Source organism: Parasteatoda tepidariorum, chromosome 2, assembly GCF_982258835.1.
Source record: "Parasteatoda tepidariorum strain Cologne lab strain chromosome 2, Ptep-v5.0, whole genome shotgun sequence".
Lineage (NCBI taxonomy): Eukaryota > Metazoa > Arthropoda > Arachnida > Araneae > Theridiidae > Parasteatoda > Parasteatoda tepidariorum.
This window is the reverse complement of record NC_141756.1, coordinates 108,666,689-108,690,417: the sequence shown is the minus strand read 5'-3', so window position 1 is coordinate 108,690,417 and position 23,729 is coordinate 108,666,689. Positions and strand designations below refer to the sequence as shown.

Below are 23,729 nucleotides of genomic sequence, written 5' to 3'. Positions count from 1 at the left end.
TGAGAATAGCTGATGAAAAAGTAGATGTAGAACATTTTCCATGTGATGATGCTGCAAAAATATTCAATGCTTTAAAAATTAGAAGATATTAAAAATGCATTATGATTAAAGAAATGATTTTTTTTTCCAAGTCTCTTGGTGTTTTTTTTTTTTAATTTTTGAAGTCTCACTTAATTTTTTGAAATCTCACCCTGTTTTTGAGAAAGGGTGAGAAATTCTCACCCATTTTTTTTCTGAGATGAAAACACTGAGTTTATTTGAGGGTGATAAAGTATATAAATTGTTTTATTGTGGCTCCTTGCCAAATAAAGTTTTCATTTTGCCATCACAATTAAATTGTATATATTTTTAAAAAAGTGTGACCTTAGATTTTTAAATAGAAAATGCTATTTTTTTAGTTTATTGCAATTCACTGATCCTGTATATATTTCAATCCGAAATCTTCTTTTTTAACTTTTTTAATGTTATTATTGAAGTTATAGTTTATTTAAATTAAATGTACTTGAAATATTTGTAATTATTTAAATCAGTGTTTCCCAAACTTATGACTTTTGTGTAACTTTTTTAAATTTCTCGTAACGCTGTCTACCACTGATAAAAAAATGGATTTTTTTACTGTAAAAAAATGGCACTAAAGTTAAAAATCACATCTGGCTGTTGATACCACTAATTATTAACTGTTATCTCTGCAAAAAATAGTCAATAGAAAAATACTTAATCATAAAGTTTCATGGCTAGTTTTATTTTTAAATAAAATGTTTTGAAATTTTCGTTTGTTGCAAGATATTTTGCATAAGAACGTGTACCCCAGGGGTGAAAGCGAGACGGAAAAGAGGAAAGGCTGGTAGAAAAACCATTTAAGTTATTGCTAGTTTTCGACAGGAGTTTACTTTAAAACTATTCAACAATTTCTTCTTTATCTTGGAAAAGAAGCAGTTTTACTTATATCTTAAAACTATAGAAGAAATATTGATAGTTACAGATATTTTATTTTTCTCGAAAAAATGCTAAAATAAAATTTCTTTCGTAGCAGTTTTTGCTCTTTTCCGTCTTACTATATAAGGGCTTTCAGCCTTTGTGTACCCCCGCTGAACTGTTCCCGTACCCCTGGGGGTATGCATACCACACTTTGGGAAACACTGATTTAAATTGTCAATTAGTTGTCTTTATTTTATAATATTTCCGTAGCTTTATGAAGCAAAATTGAAAAAGTAGAATCATGTTGAATTAATTAAAATTAAATACTTTTGATTGTTAACTTTGTCATCTGGCTGCAAAAAATTCATATCCTTGCTGACGTTAGGGCGGAATTCAGCAAAATTTTCGCAATTACAATGGCTCACTCAAGCCAATCAGAAACCTGTAATTTTGTAAACATATCGCATTTTGCTATACGCAAAAATACAGGCTTTTGATTGACCACATTTTTCCATCGTATTTGCGAAAATTTAACTGAATTCCGCACTAGAAAGTCATGAATTTACAAAATATAGATTTTTCTTTTGTGTTCATATGATAGATTTATGAAGGAGTTAACATAAAACTGACTGATTCTACACTGTACACATATTTTGTTAAAAAAAAGTTCATTAATGAAGGAAACCTAAAATAAAGTTTTAATTCGGTTTAGGGAGCCCCTCTGATGTGGGGACCGGGGCAACTGCCCCTCATGCCCCTTCCTTTGTCAGTCTTTGAGTGTTTGACTGAGTAATGCTGTTATTTTTCTAATAAATAAATAGCAATAACTAATTTCATTCACTTTAAATATTTTTCTTTTTCAGAATTATTCATTATGAACAAAGAATTCAAACTTTATTCTATAAAAAAATAAATTGCAAGAAAGAGTGAGTGACTCAAAAGCAAAAATAGAGGTATTTTCTTCTTATGATTGATTGTCAAAAAATGAAAAATTTGTATTTAAAATTATTCCCATCATTTTTACAATGGTTTTATTTTTTTTTAAAGAACGTTTTTCTAATTTTAGTGTTCAAAGTTATTTTTTAATGATAAGGATATTTTTTTCCATTTGAAGTTATAAAAAAAATTCTTCAACATTAAATATTTTATATTAGGTCATTAACAATACATCTTTTTTATAAAAATATACATAACTTTAATTTTTATACTTGTTGGTGGAATAAGTGAGCATCAGATATAATTCTAATTTTATTCTCAATACTCATTTTTTATGATGTTTAAATTTTCTCATTCAAACCCTGCTTTGGAATAGATATTTTTTAGAATCAGGGCTGATTGTGCTCCGGATTTTTCGTTAACAGTGATCCGGAAGTTTCCGGAGATCGAAGGTCCAGACGTTTCAAAAAATCATTGATCACAGAAGTTTCCGGAAATCAAATTTTCAAAGGTGGAACTTAAAAACACAGTTTATTTTATTTGTTTGTAAGGGAGAGCCAGAGGGATACTTTATAAGCTTATTTTCATAATTAATATTCATTTTTTATCAGTAAATAGTTGTTATAATCATTAACTCAAAAAAGAAAGACATATTTGTAAATTTTAATTACTTCTCCAGGTCATCATAAGTATGTGTAAATGATATAGGTATGTGAAAATTTTTAAACATATTTTAAGTAAACTAAGAAATATTGAGAAAAAGGAAAAATTTTCTAATTCTTCAATTTAAACTGGGTTTTTTTTTTTAAACCCAGGAAATTTTCCGGAATTTTGACTTGGGCTCACAATCACCCCTGTAGAATGGAACTAAAAGAAAAATTAGATTCAGATTTTCATAGACATAATATGTCTATATATAAAGTTCTAGCATAAGGTTCATAAGGAGGAAACTAAGTACTATGAAGTTTTTTCAACATTATATCTTATAAAGTTTCATCATAAGGTTCATAAGGTTTTGATCAATAACAAATAGTCTATTATAAATTTTCAATTTATGTTTACCAAACTCAAAAATTTGTTAAAAGTTAAGTGGAATATGGTATTATATCTCACTTTGAGCTACTTTCTTAACTTTTATATGTCACTTTGAACATTAGAAAGCCAGAAAATCTATCTTTTTCACGACTTTCAAAAAGGTCACTGTTTTCTCTGCATCATGTAATGTTAGGTTCTATACAAAATAATATTATTTAGAGTTTGCTGTAATATTTTGCATAAGTTTTGATGCTATCTAATTTTATATTTTCTGTTATTATCTTGCATTAATTAATATTTTTGTAATAAACAAGAGGATGATTTGGATGGTAGTATAATATTTAAGCAATATAAATTTACTTAATTTTCTGTATTGTTGTGAAACAGTAAAACATGGATCAGTAGCTTTGTCATTCACTCATTGTTTACTTAGCAGTACATACTAAATAATAATTAATTCTGCTATCATCAGTTTTCTTCCTCTTCCTGCAAATTATACTTTGTGTCCAGCTGGTTTTTTGTGAATGATGAGATGGCATTGCATATTTCTTAGGTTTTAAAATTTCTTTAATTTCTTAAATTTAATTTTTTTTAATCATTTTTAATTCAATTTTAATTAAATTCAACTAATTATTTCATTTTTATTACATTTTATATAAAGCTAATATAAATATTTTATTCTCTTCTTAACAATCAATGTAACGGTTAACGTTTTAATTTAATACAAATGTATTACTCATTAATTCACTGTTGTGGCTGAATTGAATATCAAAATCTATTTTTAACTCTTTATTCCTTTAACTATTTTATTTCTATTACCAAAAAAATGTTTCTGTTACAGGGTTATATTAATTCTCATGGTCTTTTGGGTGATAAAGCTGTAATCAAATTATTTAAAATGGCTGGGGAATTTCACCCTTCAGTCCGTCATTGACAAAAATTCTCATCATTTTTAATTATGTATTTCTTCGTTCCTATAAAGCCTTTTATTTTGTCTTCCTTGCCATGGAAGTAAATCTTGAAATGCTCTCTAAACAAAACAATAATTGCTTTATATATGCAATAATTTAATTTATCGTTTTCTGTAATGATTATGTCGATAAAGAGAACTATTTTAAAAATTTTTAAGTTACTTTCTTCCAAAAAATTTTTTTCACTTTTTTCAATGGTCATATTCTTTCAGTTTTTGAAATTCTACCTAAAAAAAAATCTGAATCAAAATCCAAAGGCACCGAAAGAAATTTTTTAAGGATTAAAACCAGGTAAACATGAAATATTTTAAAAATTGTCAATATTTTTTTTTATTGTGAAAATAATTTTATGTGTACACATCACAAATTTTTAACAGTTCTATAATTATTTCGTACTACACCAACAATGTTTGCAAAAAAATTAACATAACATTTAAATTTCGAAACATATAAAAAGGGTAATAAATATTTTTTTATCTAGAAAAAAATTTACACAAACATGTGATTGCACATAAAGCAGATGAAAAACATACTTTTTAACATCAACTTAAAAAGCTGTATTTAGTATTAATGATCAAAACTAGACTACTATCAGTTACTATTTTCAGAATGTAATCACAAAATTTATTTTTGTTTAAAGCAAACCTATACCATGTATTTTGCTCATTCAAAATTGTGGATTGCAAGAATCGTAAAAAGGTTTACAAAAAAGAGGCGTAATATGTAAACCTTTTAATGGGGCATTTTAAGAGAAGAAAATACAAAAATTGAAGAGATACTAAAGTTAAATTTCGGATATTGATAAATAAGCGATAGAAAAAGCTATATTAAGCATTTACAAATCTTGTTTTCACAAAGACTATACAGGACCTTTCTGATGAAAATTTACACAAGATTCTTTTCTACTGTGATTTCAATTTTTTTTCTTCCTTTTACTATAATGTAGATGATTTTCAGCTAAATTTTAAACATTAAATCAATCAAAGAATTTTTTTGCTATTATCATTATTTTACCGTTATATTATTTTAAACATAATTGAAATAAAAAATTTACATTCTTGTCTCAAATTTCAGTCAAATAATTCAAAATTAAAGTAATAAACACAATTCTGATAATATAAATGCTCGCAAACTTAAAATATTGTTTATTGTCAGTGCTAAAAGAAAATTGCTTCTAATATCATATCTTTACATTTTAATGCAATTAAACGAATACAAAACATTTTGTAACAAATCTATTAATGCAATGAATGGTGACCTTTATATAAGAGAAGAAAACAAATGCCAGGAACAAATTAATAAATGAATCTTAGAGCACATTATTATTTACACAAAAGACTTATCATTTATTAAAGATAAAAGAAAATTCATGAAAAATTAAAAGAAACCAAATTTTAAATACATTCAACAGTTTCATAAGGAGGAAACTAAGTACTATGAAGTTTTTTCAACATTATATCTTATAAAGTTTCATCAATGCTCATATATCTGCCAACCCATTTTTTCTATTATTCTAAAAATTTATTGCAAAGTTGCAGAATAAATGCTTGACCTTATTTTTTTCTGAATTTTTAAATTCTTATTTGAGTTAACAATGAATAAGAATAAAAAAATCATGATAAACATTACAACTATTTCAATAAATAACTATTTAATTTCAAAACTAAACATACTAAGAAATAAACTTCATCCAATTATAAAAGCAATATATTTTTACCATTATCCTTTTACATAAACATCTCTATAATCTTTTGGTGAAACACAATTTTAAAAAAATATTTGTTATTAAATACGTTTTTATTCTTTGTTCAAAACAGCAATGATGCTTCTAATTTCTTTATTACTTTTATTTTTAAGAAATCTTTCTATTAATTTTAAAAAAAAATCTTGTCTGTTTAATGTATCTTTCCATGAATTTACCACCATTTAGAATTTATTCTTTCAATTGGAAGTCTTTATTTTTGTTTTTAGTTTTCTATTTATTAAATTATAAAATCTTAAACGATTAGGTAGATTAAATTTAATGAAACCTTAGATATTCTTATGTTTAAATCTAAAATTACTTGTGGGGTAGGAGTTTCTCTTTGTTTGAAAAGTGCATGAATGTCTTTGAAACATTAATTTTAAATTCATGTAGTGCTCTCATTATAATTTGTTTTTGTAATTTTTTTGTACCATTTCATTAGTTTTTAAAAGAGCTTTAATTGTTTTAAAACTAATGGTTTTCTTACTGCTTTAAATTATTTCCTTAAAACAATAAATAAAAAACTGTGGTTTTTAAATATTTGTCCTAAAATAAAAAATTGTTATGGTGAAATTTATTGTTCAGAGCAAGCTTAAATAATGAGATGACCTTATGTCTGTTATTGTACTTTGTTGTCCAATTAAATAAATACAGTACTTAGCTGTGAAATGAAATTCAATGATCCACAATGAATCTCTAATTCATAGGTGAGGTTTTAACTTGTAAGTTACTGAATTGCAGTCACTCTAATTCTATTTTAGGAAGAAAAAAATATTTAAATGACTGAAAATTCTTTTAGTGTTTCAAAATGTCTGAATAGCATGGAATATGTGATGCAAGTATGAATTCTATTTCAGACTGTGAAAGAAAAGGGGTGACATTTTTCTAACAGTATTTATTTATCTATGTTTTACTGCATTATTATACTATAAAGTTGAAATAATTTCTCGTTAAGTGTGAAGAATCTTAATAAGTTTTTAAAATATATTTTCCCTTTTTTTTTCTTTCTTGTCATTCTTATTTATTTTGTTAAGCAAACCAAAGTCATTTATTGTTATGTTTATTCTACATATAGATAGTTTGAATTTAAAGTAATCTAAAGTATTGTAACTGTTTTATTCTTTGTTTCATTTAACTTTAGCTGAAGATGGGCAACACATTTGTATTCATAACATAAATGTAAAGATGTTGTTAAAAGAATATGGCTCCTTGGAATTTACTCCTGAGACAATTGCAACTAAACTTGTTGAAGTTGAAAGAGTCACCATGACTGAAGTAAGTAATCCGCTTGTTTTAAACTTCCTTGTTCTAAGGCTTTTTCGCTGAATAAAATTTTGCACCATATTTCATGCATTCATACGGGTTCTTCGAAAAAGGTTGAGATATCTTTAACATTTGCTGTTAACCTGCAAATTCGATATTGCAGAATTCGATTTTTCTTCTGTCGTCTCAAAAGAGACTATGTCTCAGTTTAAAGGTAAGCTCTATGTTGTTTTCATATTTGAGAATAACAGTCATGAAATACTTTTTGTTAATTTTATTTGCTGCAAAAGGGATACTTTAAGAATTATTTTTAATTATATTATATAATGTTAAATTATTATTAGTTAGATAGCTGAAAAAATGTGTGTCATATTTTGTTTTGTTTGCCATGATTTTAAACTTTTATGAAAGAAATATGTGTGGCACTTGAATAAATATTGTGGAGTACTTAAGGAAGTATTGTTAATTCTTTCATAAATATTGTGTAGCAATTTGAAATTTCAATTATTATTTTTATTGCAAAGAATTGTTTGAAAAATTGCTCCAAATCCGATATTGATTTGCTAGCAAACAGGATAATTTAATTTCTTTCATATCAGAATTTATTTAACTGATGAAAAAACTTATGCTAAGCTTTACTTCCTCTCCTAGACAACAATTAAGTAGTTTGCTTTGCATAAAAGCTACCTTCTTGTTGGTACAAGTTCTTCAGTTTAATTTGTATCGTTTGTTATGTTTTTTATTATTATTAATTAAGTATAAAATCTATGGCTTTAAAAATATTTTTTATTTTTCGCTTTCTTTATCAAGTAATAAAAAATCAATAGAATAAAACTAAAATTTAACTTTTATCAATCAAAAAAGGAAGAAGAAAAATATTTATTAATGTATTTTGTTTTTGTAGGTGTAATGCCTTTGCTTGCTAACTTATCTCTTGTTTGTATTACTACAGGGTTCCCACGGTCCTTAAAATCTTTAAAAAATTGCTCAATTTTTATTTTGGAAAATAAGGGCCCTTAAACGAACTTAATTTTGATACATTGTTTTTTAAAGTCCTTAAATTTTCAGCATCAGTATAGTTCATAGGAACAATTTTTTAAAACAAAAAGTCGTTTTTTTATCGCTTAGAATTAAACCAACAATCAAGGGTAAAACATTTTAGAGAGACAAAAAGGAATATGTGTGTGGGGGGGGCTACAGGTAAGGGGAAGAAAGCATGTCCTTTCTATAATATACTGGTTTATTCATTAATATATTCGGCCATTTGCCTAGAATGATACTCTGTAAGGAGAGTGAAGAATTCTGAATGAAAAGAATAGTGTGGACAAGGGGGATACTGCTCGTGGAAGAGATAGTGTTTTTTTGGGGTGGGGAGGGCAATTTTAAGATATCTAAGTTGAAGACCTACACTAACCTTCAAAATTAGCTTTTATTTTTTCGTTACATGTTATTAATTATGAAAATTAATGTTATTTCCTTTTTTTTGTTATGAAAATGCACCAAATTATTTATCTTTACCCTTTTACTATATGTGTGTTCAAATACTTCTCTAAACAAGACTGTTTGTTTTTTGTAATCATTTTTTTTTAACTATCTACTCTTATTTGCATTATTTTCATCAAATTGGCATGTCAATTCCATTCCTCTTTAAAATATTTATGTTTACTTGGTTTGACCCTAAATATCATGTTTTTAAATGTATTGTATATAAAAGGTAACTATGCTTTTTTGTTTAATTAAATTTTTATCTTTTTGTTAATTTGCATTTAAAAATTATTTAATTTTTTTTAATCATTTCATTATTAAAATACTGTGCTTGGTAACCAGTTTTAATAAAAATTTATTAAGAGCCATTCAGTACCCATACAGCAAATTTCGTCTTAAACACATCCCAAAACATTCCGAATGCTCCTGGAATTTACATTTGTAATATAAATTTATTAAAGTTTCTTAATTTGCTTAATTCTTTACATATTTCTATAAATTCAGTATGATCAAAATTAATCCTGTTAATGTTTTGTTGAATATATTATTACAAATAACATTTATTTAAATTTTAAGAAAAATACACTCGATATTCTTAAATAATAGTTAAATTAATAAGAGTTTTGAATTACCTTTTACAGAATTAAATAAAGTAATTGTTAATTTAAAAAATAGTATGAGCCACTCAATATTAAATTTATTTAAATTGCTTTTGCTTGCGATGACGTCCTTATCTTCTTCAGATAGAAAGTCTATGTAATTAAGTTCCAAGTATGCGCAAAACAGTCAATAAAAGCATTGCCACTTGAAAATAGGTTACTGTACCATCTGAAAGTGTTGCATTCTGTAATGAGAATGGAAGACACTTCTAATAAGCCAATAAGATATCTGGCAACAGTAACCCCATCCATTTTAAAACCTGAAGAGGCATCTTTGTTACGTGGAAACCAGAAGGTTATTCTTCTGGCTCAAATGAATATGCACCAATTGATGTGTTTTGGAAAAACTATTTTGTGAAGAAAGATAATATAGATTGGGAAATATCAAATATCCTCTTTTAACAAAGCTTTTTAATGCTCTTTTGTGCATACCACATGTTGATGTTGAAAGAGGTTTTAGTGTGAACAAAAAGCTACTTGACAATGGGGCAAGTTTAAATTCGCATAGTGATAATGGTTTGAGACAAGTTGTGCCACATATTAGCAAAATAGGGGTTTAAATAACTTTAAAGTTGATAACGATATGATTAAAGTGGCGCTTGCAGCATTTAAAAATTATTCTGCTCGATTAGAGGTTGAGAAAGAAGAATGTGAAAACACTGAAACTGAGGAAAGCAGATTGAAAGCTGCTGAAATTGATTTGTAAAAAAAATTGAAGGCTTCTCATGATCTCTTAGCCACAGCTGAAAAAAGTATGAAAGATGGGTTAAATAATAAAGACATGTCGATTATAGAAAGCGAACCAATCCTATTATCTGAGGCTAAGTCGAGAATAGTAGAATATTTAACAGCTTTGGAAGATAGCAAAAAGAAACTTAATTTGTTAATGCAGGGACCTTCAAAAAAGTGTAAAAAATAAGATATGTCATTAATGAGCAAAATTAAAAATTCTTGTTATTAAATTCTTATTTTAATTCTTTTAATTAAATATGCACCAAATCTTTGACTAATGTAATAAAAAAAAGAGTTTTTTTTTGTCAGGAACTGGTTATTTAATCATAATCATGCACAATCTTTGAAAATTATTTAGCATTATGTATAAACGATGTATTATAGTCTAATTGGATACTTTTTCCACCCAACAGATATCCATTCTGAATTTTTGACTTGTAAATTCTAAGCTTCTGTCGAATATATAGGTACTTAACTATGAAGTAGAAAGTTGATATGGTGACCGTGTGGTCTAAATGAAATTGCACTTCTGAACATGAAGTCGCTGCATCGTAAATACACAGATTTACAGCAACTCTTAAATGCAGAACTTATTTTGACAAAAATATCATTCTTCTATCTACTTTATTCTGCATTTTTAATTTCTCTTCTAAGCATGCTGTTTATTAAAATACAATTCCACAAAATATCATGTGCTCAGAAAGCTCTTAAATCTAAACAATCATAAAATGAAAAAGAATACAAATACCACATCTTTAATCACCAAAATAAACTATTTATTACTTAACAAAAAGATTGAGTTCAAATTATTTCTCCAATGTTGGCAGGTATGCAATGCAGACTCTGTTTAATGATTATCGCTTTCATTCATTTACTGATGTTTTCTAATCTTGTATTGTATTATTTTAGGAATTGTTTGATAAGACATCTGAAGATTTTACTTTGTTTTTGCAAGATATTCCCTTTGTTCCTATTGGTTAAGCAAAGCTGAATATGTGAGTGCTCTATCACTTTTTTTTTTAAACTGCTAATAATTTAATTAAAACTTTGAGAAATAGTTTTCTCTGGTTTATGTATCTTTTAGTCCTCAAATTTGAAGAACCCCCAAAATTATTGTCTTCTTAAAACCGAACACTCAGTTTTTATATTCACATTTGCTCAAACCCATTAGCTTTTCCAAACTTTCCTTTATCAAGCGTTACTCAATTACCCTGTGGCAGAATCATGGTGACATTGTCGCAGAACGTTACAGAGCTCTTGCAAAATGAGTTTTCTTTTTTAAAAAAATTCCTTTTCTTTTCTACAACAATTTACATGTAATATTTGAATCCTGCATTTATATAATCACTTTTTGACTTGCTTAATTTATGCTGGTAGTATCGTAATTCAATGTGTCGGTGTGTAAATAATGTTTTGTTTGTATTTTCAGCAGATGTTGATATTGATTTTCACTTGGATTTTAAATATTCCTATATATTTCAATATGGAAAATTCGAATTGTGCATTAGAGTATTTACTTTTTAAGGCAATAATTCTATCAAATGTTTGGCAGTTATTACTATTAATTTCACCATGATTTTTAAATCTGATATTTTTCATACAATATTTATTACAACAGCCTGATCTTGAAACGAAGCATGCATTTGAGGAGTCCGATTTGCGTGATTTCGTGACTGATCTTTTTTTTGCAATTATACTTCTACGGATTTTATGATTTCTAATTGTTTTTTTTTTTTTTTTTTTTTTTTTTTTTTTTTTTTTTTGTTATGATGATTATTTACAGAATGCGAAGAAGGAAATAATTCAACCCCCCCCCAACAAAATGCGAGAATATAACCCATAATATTAGAATGAATAATTATTCCATGTTCAATTAAAAATTTATATAGTTTTTTTTTAAATATAGTTATCCAGTTTTTTTTAAGCGCAGCTCTTTCATTTGAAATTAGTAACGTATATGTTTGTTATTGTTATTATTAAAAGTATCTTGCAGAAAGATATGAGAGTTCTTTCACAGCTTGAGAGTTCTGTCACAGATTGCTCGAAAAAGTTCTGCCATGCGGGCTCAATTAGAAAGTGATGCAAAGTTTTCAATACCCGAGGACTCTATGATTGCGGTGTTTTTTTAATGTTGTATGTTCATTAAAAAAGCAGAAATTTTCTTTTTAAATTCTTGTTTCTTAATAAATTTGTTTCATGCAAAAGGCTTTATTGGGACATTAAAAAAAATTTCTGGGACTGAAAGTCATGAGACACTTGATTTATTTGCAATACTCCACTCTCTCGTTTTGGAATCACTTGTTTCAGTTGAATTTTTTTTTCTGTTCCGTGCAATTTAGTTAAGCAAAATCTCTTGACAGTATAATTAGCAGTTTTTGAAGTCACATATTCATAAGTCTGAAGATATGCATTATATTTTTCTTTCTTTCTAAAAATTTTCAAATTAGTTTTAGAGCTATTAAATTAAATTTAATCTTTTATTTCTAAAGAAAACTGATCATGTAAAAATTATTATTTCTTGCAGCCTTGTACTCTTTTGTCTGAAGATAAAATGATCTTTGCCTTTTTTTAAAAAATTCAGAATATTTTAAGAACAACTTATCTTAATATTTCATTTTTTGGGGGGGCTCGATTAAACATTTTTTTATCATAATTTTGTAGTGAGCCACGTTTAGCAACTAAGTACTGATTCAAATATCTTAAAAAGTCTCAAGCAATTTTCTAAGTAATTTTTTTATTTTTTAAATTCGCAAATTTCATTTCATAGTCTCAGCTATTATTGCCAGTGTCATTTTTAATAAATCTTGTTGTATCTTACAAAATGAAACTTGTGGAAAAATCCTTATCATTTTTAGCTTTCTTTTAAAAAGTACAGAAATTGCTTGATAATTTTTAAGATATTGAAATCAGATGTTTTTCATTAGTTGCCAAATACAATTCATTAGAAAAATATGAAAAAGATTTTTTTTTTTAAATTTTCTGTAGGTGTGCAATATAAACAAACTACTTTAAATACTTATATCTTGAGCTTATTGAATTATTTGAAATCAATATTTTTGTAAATAGTTTTAAATTTTTCTAAAAATTTGTTTAATTGTACTGAATATTTTAAAAGTTATAGCAAAAAAACATAAGACAAAGAAATTTGTTTTGTATAATCTCCATAAATATTTAAGCTAGGCTTATAAAATTTTATGCTGTTCTTACAAACCACTACCAAAATAAGCAATAAAAGCTTCTTAATTGATTTTCTTGCATAGGTCTATAAAAATACTTTTTTTTAAAAATTTATCATCAGTTTCTTAAAATTCTGAAAGCTTTAAACTTTGTTGCGAAGTATAAAAAATCTGATGAACTAAAAACTGCTTAAATTACTAAATAATACTCTAAGTATTTCTTGAGAAATTTTAAAAAATATTGTAAGGTAGTGTATATATATATTTCAGAGTCATGACACAATGAATGATTGTATGGTGTCTTTGGCATCTAGATGTCTGATGTTCAAGTTGTCCTCTGTGAATAATAGGAGATGGAGACCTGCACAAACCTCAGTTTTATGAAAATTTATCAAAGGTATAAATGAAGATTCTTTGCAAAATTAATATCATGTAACTTTATATTTGCTTTCATTTTTTAAATTTTCTTTCTTTTTTTTCTTTTTATCTTACACTAGTGGCGGTAGCAAAAATCTCTGAAATATGCTTTTAGTGGTGAGACTTTATTTTAATAGTTACTTTGTACTTTTTTTTAAAAAAAGGCAAAATTTTAAACCTAAATTGCTTTCAAAGGTATTACCACTTAATAAAAAATATCTTAACTTTTCTGTACTTATGTGAGTGGTTAAAGGTTAATTGTAGTTTTGTAAAATGAATTTTGTTATCATTCTTTTGGTAATAATACAGTCAATGCTTTCTTGCTGTCTAAATTATTATGTTGTGAGTTTTGAAAAATAATACAACTGAAAACATTCATTTCTCTTGAAATAGTTTTTTTCTTGGAAAAAAATTTGTAGTTTTATTTTTCCTATTAATAAAACAGACAATATGTTACAGTGCCTCAATTCAAAAACGAACCAAAGCAAATTCCAAAAGCTACTAATTCTTCCATGCTTTATAATTGGTATAAAATTTGTATGGGCATAAATAACATTATTTTTTATAAAGTTTCATTCTGCTCTTTTAAAATAACCTAACAGTTACTATATATCATAATTCTGCGAGGAAATATTTCTAGGTTTTCATTATTAAGAATTATGATCTATATACCTTGTGAAGGATTTTTTTTTTTTTTTTTTTTTTTGAGGAATTTTGTGTTTTGATTATTTTTTATTTATTATTTTTTCCCAGTTAGAAGGACTAGATACATCTGTCTTTACACTCTCAAGAAAATGTTTTATAAGTATTGAAAATGATATCTTCTCAAGCAGCATGCCTCTATTTTGTGTTAAGAAGGAAATTGTGCGCATCATTACAAAGGTTGGTTAGTCCAGGAGTTTTCTTGTCTTCTGGATTTGGTTCAAAATGTACAAGGAAACGTAGTTTACTACGTTTCCTTGTACATTTGTTACCTTACAAAACCTTGTACAAAATGTACGTTGCTTGTACATTTTACAACCATCAATGCTTCAGCATTGATGGTTGTAAACCTGAAATTGGCTTGACTGTTCAATACTGGTTATAAAATAAAATATAAAGTTGTGCTAAAGATAAATATGGTGAGATAATGCTATCTTTAATGAGAGAAGAGGATTGTACCATTCTTTTACTCAGTACTGTACAGGTCTCGGAATCGTAACTCTTAACACTAAATTTTTCAGCAACTGATTATTTGGAGATATAAAAGTGATAAAAATTATGGTTTTTGAAACAAATCTAAAATAACTTTTTTTTTTTACTCCTTAGAACCATTTTGAAAGCAATACAGAAGAGTATAGACCGTGCAGGAGAACAAAAGAACTTACACTGAAATGCTGTGAGAAAATATTTTTAGTGATTTAAATGCAGTTGTCAAAAAAGACAATATGTTTTAGTTCTAATTTAGCCAAAAATTAGAACGTTGATTTCAAATATTCAATAAAATTTTATATTTTTTGCAATGAAATGTAAAATTTAAGTGTCATATATTTTTTAATTTTGTATATTTGCCAAGGTATTGATTTTTTTTTTCTAAATATATACCTAAATAAATTTTTCTATACATATATAGAATTAAGTAATATGTGCATTGTAGAATTCCACTATTTGTGAACGCTAACTTGTGTTGAAATCTTTGTTGATGTACAGTTATACTGTATTGTTTTTATGCAAATTAAATAAATGCAAAGCATTTTGCTCTTTCATAAATTATGCATCTTTCTTTCTAAGAAAACAAATATTATTATCTTTATTTCAACACGCATCCTCACTCAAGAAAAGACTTTCTGATCTTTTTCTCTAGAGTTACATGATTCATACCTCACAAGTCTCCTGTTTTTTTAACCAAAACTCCTGTATTTTACGACTATCTCCTGTTTACCTGCATATTCTCAAATTTTTCCGTATTTGTTGAAGAAATTTTTTAAAAAATTTGGCAATAAAATATTTTTTGATGGCAAAAATACTTCTTATTCCTCAACAGATAGTACTACAGTATAATGATTGTGAATAGTTTAAGTAAAAATATCTTCACTGGTTGACAGATCATAGGGTAGAGTCCCCTTGCCGTCTAACCGTGGCAGTGTTTTGTGGTTTTCCTCTCCATGTAACGCAAATGCGGGTTAGTTCCATCAAAAAGTCCTTCACAAAGACAAATTTCTCCCAATACTTGATCCAGGAGTTCCTTTGTCTTCTGGATATGGTTCAAAATTATAATTCTATGGAGTTAAACGTTAGTAGTTGTAAACCCAAAAAATTGGGTAGACTGTTAGACGTCAATTATAAATTAAAATAGTTTGAAGTAATTGTTAATAATGCTTTAAAAAAGTCTTTTTTAGATTAAGATTTATACACATATTTTTTACCTCGCTAAATGTAACTGCTTTCATTATATCCAATTTGAAATTTCTCTTTTTGACTTTGGTTATGCATGATGTAAAACTTTACTAGTAGCCTAAAAAATTTCGCTAGTAAAATCTCAATGATTTCATTTCTCCAATGCTGGCAGGTATGATTATTTCTAATGTAACTTGGTGATTGTTTCATTCACCAAATGTTAGCTAGTTTAGAAAGCTGCATTTTGTTCTTGATACTTAAGAACTATTTTAAATCAATGCTAAATGCTTTATTGCAAACTGTTTTATGCAATCTGTTTTATGCAATGTATTCCTTCATTTAAAAACTCTGATTGATTATTACTTTTGTATTTTTGATGCTGGCTCTGTACAACTTATATACCAAGCAGCAGAATTTACAGAGTTAATCTGAAGCGCAATCTTCATATTCTTTTATTCAAGAATTCCATTTCTTCATATTCCAAAAATTAGGCATAGTCTAACATATATCAAGCGAAAATTGTACATCAATTAAAAAATGTAGCACTAAGTCATATTTTATGTAAATTTCTGAAATTCTGTAAATAAATAAATAAAAAATTCTTAATTTTTTTAAATTTTATTTAATTTGATATCTTTAAAAGAATTAACGAAGATTAATTAAAATTTTCAACATAGTTTTCTGTCTGCTGATTTTATTATTAAAAAAAAATCTGTGTTTGCTTTAAGAAAATCTTCAGATATGCTTAGAAAATAACTCCTACTCTTACCTCAAATAATTTCATCACTCCCTCCAAAAATATTACTCTTTTTTAATTTTGTAACATAAATTTGAAGCAGCATTAAAGTGCAATTTACATTGAATTATCAGAAAATTTTTTTTGACTTTGGTTTATACTAATGACTTTTTTATACTTTGTAGTATTCTGTCAATTCAGTTTTTTAAATTTAATGAGATACAAACATATGTTTAAGGATGTTTTTTTTTAATTGAAAATTATTCTATATCTTTTTAAAAGGTAGGGAAAACTCATTTCCGTATCTTTAGATCTTTATTTTCACCATTATTGATACTCATTTTCATCATTATTGATTTCTTACTTTTATTCTTGTAAAATTTTAAATTTTTAACTATTTGTTTTGAAGCGGTGTCACAATTGATGAAGGAAACAATGCAAACAAGTCGGATGAAAATGTCAAGATATTGCTTGATGAAGAGATTGTTATAGAAGAATACGACTTTTGAACACAGATTGTTTTTTGTGAAATATTTCTATAATGAAGATATTTATTAAATTTTTGATTTCTTTTTAACTTGAATTAAAGTCACTTTATATTAATGACTAAGTGTCAATTTAATTGCAAACGAGAGATAATTTTTTTTAACATTTAATCTAATTGCAGTTTGTTTATATGAGTGTTATGCAGTGCTCATTTTAATTAATCCTTTTAAGTAAAGAAATACAGTATTTTTATTGTAAAAAAAAGAATTCAAAAGTGATGATTTGTGTCTGGATTTTAAAAAAAGAGGATTTTATACCGTGGAGGTTGAAATTTTTGGATGTCGTAAACTGGTTTTTGACAGTATCACTTGAGATTTTCTTCCAAAGCTGTCTTAAAGCCCATAATACTGTAAATAATCCAAATATTTTCTGAATGGATTTCCTGTTAATAAAAAAAATAAATATTGTTTCATCTTAGTTTTAAATATTCGTTTAAAAACAACGTTGAATTTTTTAAGAATACATTTATAAATGTACGTTGATACTGATAAATATTTCTATAAACACTGATAATCTAAACTTGACTATTACTAAACTTGAGAGCTTATAATAGTTTTACTAATATATTATAGGCTCTAACTATCATAAGAAAATATTACTAAAACTCGAGAGCTTATAATAGTTTTGAATAATTAAAAAATAGCAGCTACTTTTTACTGTGCCTCAAAGGAAAAAATCTCTACTGCGCACCTGGAAAGTCATGAGAAATCATGGAAAGTCATAGATTTCGGTAATGAACAAAATCTGTCATAAAATCTTATGATTTTAACTATTTAAAAAAAAAACATGATACGTCATGGATTTAGGTCGCTGAAAAATGTAATTTTTAAAATAGAATTTTCCCAATTTCACAGTGTTCCAATAAAACGAATATCTAAATTTGTAACAAAATCCCCACTCACTGTCATATTTTATTAAAATATAAAATGTTTTTAACCTGTTCTTTAAAAAGTGTAGTGTTCTTTCAGAAAATGAAGGAAAGAACGCCATTTCTAGAGTGAATTAATTAACTTTTAAACTTATGTGATTTCAGAATATTTTTTTTATTTATTTTTTTTATTTTATCAATTTAAAATTCTAGTTTAAGCTTTTTAGATAACACTTTTAAGAAGAAATAAAACAACTTTAAATAACATATATCTGACTGTATTTAGTCATTTGCTTTTGTATTTTTTTTTCAGCTATTTTATTGCTGCAACTCTTTCTTTACTCTGTTTTGCAGAATATAACAGTTTTAGTTATACCTATCATTTCAATTAATGTTATTACAATGCTTTTTCAAATTTATGGTTGTGTTTTTGTCGGCGAAAATTGTAGCTTCAATTGTAAGTAAAGAAAAATTCTTGGAAAGTCATGGATTTGAAAATCTAAAATGTAGCAGATACCCTGTATTTAAAAAAAAATTTCTGTCTGTTATACCTTTTCCCTTTGTTTTAACTGTAGAGAGTCCCGGTGGCTCAGTGGTAAAGTTGCACTCTTATTCTTAGGTCCAGAGTTCTTGCTTCGGACCAGGCAAGGTTGACACAGCCTTTTATCCATTCAGTGGGTCAATAAAATGGCAGGGAGAACACGAAAAACCTAAAATTTTCAGGGAATTTTATTTTGACTCTAATTGTCAGGGAAAGTTGTAATTTTTTACAAAATACCTGGAAAAATTCTTCAACATACCTGGTAATAGATCAGTCTTAGAATTGTCAGTAACAGTAATCAGTTATCGAGATTCGAGTTAATTTTAGCATCTAGTAGAGTCATTTTATAAAGTATGTCTATATTAAAAGGACTATATTAAAGTATGTCTAAACTGGAATTCCTTTTTTAGAGAAACTTTTCTATATTTCCATTCTCATTCTATTATGTGTTTTTGCTCTCATAATCTAATATTTGACATTACAAATAAATAAAAAATTTAAAATTTTTGGATGAAAAATTGCATAGTATGATAAAATATGATTTGGATTTCCATTGAAATTTACTTAGTATACTTGGAAAAGTCAGGGAATTTTTTTTCTTCCGAAATTGAGTGGGAGGCCTGCTGCAAAATAGGTTTAATTATGTTCAAAAAATGGAAAAAAATCACAAGATAGTATCATTTATGTTAAAAAATAAAAAGTTTTTACTTGCAATAATTAGTTTTTTCCCCCCTCTCTTAAAAAGTTTTTTTCTGGTAGACCACAGTTTTTATGTAAACTTTTGAGTTAAATAATTCTGATATCTATTACAGTTATTTGTTGCAAAAATTTAACATTTTAGCCAAACTTGCATGTTTTATTCCTCTTCCAATGATATTGTTTTTGTCACAAAATCTAGTATTTGGCACTACAAATAAAAAGTAAAATCATTTCTGATGAAAAATTTTCACTGATTTTTTATTTTTCACTGAATTTTTCCTGAAATACCTGGAAAAGTCAGGGAATTTTTTTCCTTCTGAAATTGAGTGGGAACCTTGAATGAGTACCAAGCATTGGGGATTTCCACACTTGGTTGATCACCCAATATTTGCTCTGGCACTCCAGAGCCTAGAGTCACAAAAACTTGTATGGGCTCAGTAGGCTTTAACCCTTCATAGGCTGCTGCATGTGTAGAATTTAAAATAAATAGCTTTTTATCGCAAGTGTTCAAATGAACTCAAATGTTTTGTACTGGGGCCGGGATAGCCTGGTCGGTAGGGCGCTGGGCCCATATCCAAGAGGTCGTGGGTTCGATCCTCGCCGGCCGAAGACTCCCCGTGTAGTAAATGGTGACTGATGCACGTTAAATCTGTCGAGTCTCAAAGTCCTCCATGTTCCCACAACAAATCAATACCTCTGGGGGTACTGATCCAGGAGTTTCCTTGTCTTCTGGATTGGTTCAAAATTACAAGGCTACGGAGTTGAACGTTAGTAGTCGTAAACCCATGAACTTGGGTCGGCTGTTCAACGACGGTTATAAAATAAAATAAAAAAAAAATGTTTTGTACTAAATATTATTTGAAGTCATGTATCAACATTTGCTAATAGTTTAAATAAAGGATTTTTAGTTTAGCTTTACAAGTTATCTTTTTTCATTTTTTTAATATTACTTTAAAATTGTGAAAATAACTTTTTCCTTGCTACATTCATCAAGAAAATAAGCAGAATGAATAATTAAAGAATAAAAATAAATGAACCAGGCCAAGAGATTTATTTGAAAATTAGCACCAAGCATTGTTCTTCACTGCATTATAGTTCAAGTATAAGAGCAAAGCATTCTTACAACAGCCCATTGTATGCCTAGAGGGTGATGAAGGTTAGGGCTCCGCAATCTCATGACAAACATAGACCTGTCAACTTCTCTGGCTTTTAATCAGAGATTTTTCTTAAATATTTATAGGGATAACAGAATTTCTGTTTCAACATTTGGATTAAAAAGACTTTGACCAACACTTTATGTGAATAGTTACAAGGTATATATATATATAGCATAATAAATAAATACAAAAAGAAGAAAAACAATTAGGTTTATTTGATGCGCTTAAGCTGCAAGTAAATAGAACTCATAAAATAAGTTCAAAATCTGGAGAAAACATGAAAAAAAAATTACAGAACAATGAAAAAAGGGGAAAAAAATAATAATAAAAATCTGAAGGAAAAAAATTAAGAAAAATCCGGAAAATAAAAGATATAATCTTTTCATCAGCTCACACGATTATGTCTGCAAAAAGGAGTGCTTTCTAATATTGTATAAATATAGCCGAAGCAAAATATATCAATACAATAGTGTGAATCATATATATTTTTTTTCTCCAGATTTTTATTATTATCTTTTTCCCTATTTTCATTGACCTGTAATTTTTCACAGTGTATTAAAGGTAAGTAAACAACATTTTTTTTTTAATTTATTTTTTTCTTTGTCTGCAGTCAAATTTCGAGATCGTTAAAAGCGACAAAATTACTGGTTTAGAGTCTGATGATCAGCTTGCTTGATTCTTGCGTTGCTCTGATTGCAGTTAGTTTTTATCAATATATTTCCATATCAGGGAACCTATATATAGCAGGGCTCGAAAAAACTCAAAAATTTTACCCGTCCCCGAGGACGGCTTGTCCAACAATGTACCCGTCCTCCTTTGAAACTAACCCGTCGCTTCTAAATAAATAAAAATATAATTTTCTCTTATTTATTACAAACATTTATATAAATTGCACAATGAATTAGTAGTTACTACGATTACAATTACTAGGATTGCATTATACAGTAATAAAAGGAACATTAGGTTACTAATAGGAACCTAGTATTTCTTTTATAAAATAATTTATTTCTTTTATGAAATAATTTAAATGTCAAGTTATCTGGAATGTCAATGTATCCGAGGGTACTGCGTTTTTTAAATGAATAAAATATGACGTCTGCCAGTTCCGCAATCAAGCTAATGATTTACAGAGGTTTCTGCACAAAAATCTGAAAGGGGTTTTCCATTTAGGTAGATGTTCATAATTGCGTTTAACGCTTCTTGTTTAAGACCAGTACGTAATGCTTATTTTTTTTCTAAGTTCATTGCTGAAAAGTCCTTTTCAACCGCTGCAGTACGGGAGACAGAGAAAACATCAATTCCACCATGCTCAGTATGTATTTCTAGATTAGAGGGTCATTTTAGAAGTGAGGCGATAGACTCTTATAAGATAACAAAAATTGAAAATGTATCACCACTCATTGAAATGTATAACGGGGAAATGGCCGTCCGCGCGAACGTCGGATTCGAGAAATTCGTTGTCCGTGGGGAATTTTTGACCGCCGAGGACGGGTGGTTTTTCGAGCCCTGATATATAGTATAAGTTTTTGTCAGAGAGATCTCACTTAGACAGATCTCCGTTAACTGGATACCAAAGTTAATTTTTTTTAAATTTACTGACGTTTTTATTCAAGAATTGAAAACTGGAAAATTTCAAAATTGATCTAGAAGATTATTTAAAATGTAAATTAATTTTATCTTATTTTTTTTTTGAAACTTTCACGTGATTCTTTGCTTAATCTTCATAAATAAAATGAATGATTGATACAGTATTTTAATCAATTAAGAAAAAGAAAACTAATTACAAACGGTGATTATGATGCAAATATTGAACACTCGAGTGTTTTTATTTTATTATTATTATAAAAGATTCACAGTTAAAAGGTTTCTTGGAATGCAGAATATTTTGAAGCAAAATCATAAGAGTCTGAAAAAGAAAAATGAAAACCCCAATTACATTTGAAAATTTGTTGTTTTCAAAAAGAGTGGTGTTTGCCAATGTAATTGCCTTTTGTCATTTCCGATATTACGAGACTCCTTTACGTCAGTTTCACAGAATGTCTAAAATCAAAATACAAAATCACCATTTTAAAAGCCAAACTGAGTGCAAAAAAAAAAGACACACGATTGTTCAGTTTATCATTCAGTGAATGATTTTTTTAATCGCCTTATATGAGACACGTTTTATGTAATCATAAATAAAGCTAAACATGGATAAGGACCAAATAATGCTAATCTTTGTATTAAAAAACTTTTTGCCATTAATTTTCTTTTTTAGATACCTTCACGTTGTTCATTCAAGCCTAGCCTAAAGTATTTATTTTAAATAAAAAATCTGGTGAACAAAGGAATTTATTGTCAAACTATTTTAGAATGAGATAATGCTTTCATAGCTAATGATCAGGGGAGCCGAACAGTTTTTGATGCTGCAGTTCCGCATGACCTAAACTCTGCTAAGGCCTTAACATTTTTACTATTTATTTATGCGCGCTTTTAAGTTTTAGATTTTAATTTAAAATTTATTTTATAAAATGGACCATGATATTTAAGGAATTTTAGATAGCATTAGGATTTGTATGTCATAATTATTAAACATCAGAAGAAAAACTAATGTTGCATAATCCAATCGAAAATTAAATATTTCGACCCGACACAAATTATCTGTATTTAAATGAAATATGCATTAAAAACGCGAGAATCTTTCTTTTTTAATGTTAAGCCTGAAAAATTTAAAAGACTGATAATAGGTTATTATTAAAAAAAAAAAAAAAAGAACTAAGAGTTACGTGGGGAGCTATATGAGAGCTCCGGATTGATTGCTTCGGTTCTGGGTCTGTGTAAATGAATTTTTTGTAAGTATGAATATTATTGCATTTCACCTTACCGTGTATATGAGAAGTGCCAGGCAGTAGAAACTCCTGATGTGCAGAAGGAATGAAGTAAATAGTGTGGTGTCAACGCTGGGATTCGAACCCCTGTTTAGTTGGTCAAGAAATTGACAGCTCGCAGCTAATGTATATACCCAGCTACAAGAAGCTGAGTGGCTTTATAAGGCGTTCACCAATATCACTTACCTAGAGCCGTGATGGCTCAAGGGATAGAGCGTTCACCTTCCAATGGGGTTAACCGGGTTCGAATCCCAGCGATGACTGGTCAATACAAATTCCGCATCCGACTTGCACCGACCACAGTGCTGATGAAAAATATCCTCCGTGATAGACAGATCACTGGTTAGAGTCTATTTGACGTTAGGCTAACCGTGGGTGGTTTTCCTCTCCAAACTGAGAATATGGCAGCAAGGAATAATCCAGGAAGAATAATTTTTCTCCTGGAGGTAAAATGTCGCCGAATTGGAGATTTTTGTCGTGATGACTCAGACAGAGTTCTCCCTTTCTCCACAATAAATGAAACAGTCTCCCCGCACACGTTCCAATCCTCTTTTTTAAATGAGAAATTTATTTATTTATGATCTTTTCATTTAGTTTTCCTTA

The 23,729-nt window shown here is 27.7% G+C and overlaps 1 long non-coding RNA gene across 20 annotated transcripts in view; it reads left to right on the top strand.

Annotated features, from left to right (window-relative positions):
* The window catches only part of LOC147816018 (uncharacterized), a 46,497-nt gene extending 26,481 nt beyond the window's left edge, over window positions 1–20,016 (top strand). For 4 of the 20 annotated variants that reach the window (XR_015431582.1, XR_015431566.1, XR_015431580.1 and 1 more), the window contains 5 exons: window positions 1,782–1,871; window positions 6,746–6,879; window positions 10,653–10,738; window positions 13,234–13,316; window positions 14,645–15,085. This is a non-coding gene — a long non-coding RNA (uncharacterized LOC147816018). Of the gene's footprint in view, window positions 1–1,781; window positions 1,872–4,072; window positions 4,152–6,745; window positions 6,880–10,652; window positions 10,739–13,171; window positions 13,317–13,416; window positions 13,454–14,089; window positions 14,219–14,644; window positions 15,086–16,857 lie in introns of those variants that run through there. The other 16 variants (XR_015431572.1, XR_015431577.1, XR_015431576.1 and 13 more) reach the window with 11 other exon arrangements.
* Window positions 20,017–23,729: the final 3,713 nt, after the last annotated feature.